Source organism: Tupaia chinensis, unplaced genomic scaffold, assembly GCF_000334495.1.
Source record: "Tupaia chinensis unplaced genomic scaffold, TupChi_1.0 Scaffold138107_1, whole genome shotgun sequence".
NCBI classification, from domain to species: domain Eukaryota; kingdom Metazoa; phylum Chordata; class Mammalia; order Scandentia; family Tupaiidae; genus Tupaia; species Tupaia belangeri.
Genome location: NW_006198006.1, coordinates 4247 through 5324, shown reverse-complemented (window position 1 = coordinate 5324; position 1078 = coordinate 4247).

The window sequence follows — 1078 nt, the reverse complement described above, 5'->3', positions numbered from 1 at the left end:
CTTGGGTTGATTCTATTTGGGGTCCTCTGTATTTCTTGGGACTGGATCTTTGAATGCCTCTCTAGGTTTGGAAAGTTTTCTTGCAGGATTTCATGGAATAGATTATCAATGCCTTTATGGGTCTCTTCACCTTCTGGAATGCCAATTATCCAGACGTTTGGATGTTTGATGGTATTTAGTACTTCTCGTATATTATTCTCAGCCCCAGTGGATGCTTATCTCAGTTAACCCCTCAGGAACATCAGCACTATTAACTCTTTCCTCCTTCCTGAAACATCTGCTCCTTTGGCTTAAGAGATGAAACTTTCTAACTCTCCTGCCTCTGTTATTTCTTGAGGGCTCTGAGCACCTCTCCTTCTAGCCGTTGTGTAGTAGGAGTAGGCTAGGCTGTGCTGAAGTAACAGCTTCTCCTCGACCCAGTTTTCCTCATACTATATGTCCAAGGGGAGTCCGAGGGGACTGCTCATCCTGGTTGCTCAGAGCCAGGCTGACAGACCTTCACCTCCACATCTGCTCCCATTATCATCCCAGCAGAGTGAAAAGAACCTAATAAATCATTCACTGGCTCTCAGTGGTCCCTCCTGCAAAGATACCGCCCTCATGCCACTTCTCACATTTCATCATCCAGAGTAAATCACATGGCTGCATCTAACTTCAAGTGGGTCAAAATCCTTGGCAGAAACTATTTAATAAATATCTGTTAAGTAAAAAAAAACCACTTTTACAAGAGATACTTAGCGAGTACCTACCATGTTTCAGGAACTATGCTAGACACTGGTAAGAGGAGCTTCCAGCTCCTGAAAAGTTTACAAGTTTCCACATCTAGAGGGCCAGGGTACTTTCCAGGGAGAGAGAAAGCACCTGCCAGTGGAGCGTGGTCATGCCACAGCCTTTCCTCCCCATTTCTCCATCCCACCAGGATTTTGAGCATGTATGCACACATGCATGTTTTGCAAGTGACCAGGGCTAGGACCTGAATCATGATCAGCCATAGGGGATCTTTCTCTCTATATACAGCACTTAACTCTGCACTGTGGGGTTGGCCAGACAAAACCAATTTTTTTTTGAGAGGTTTTTT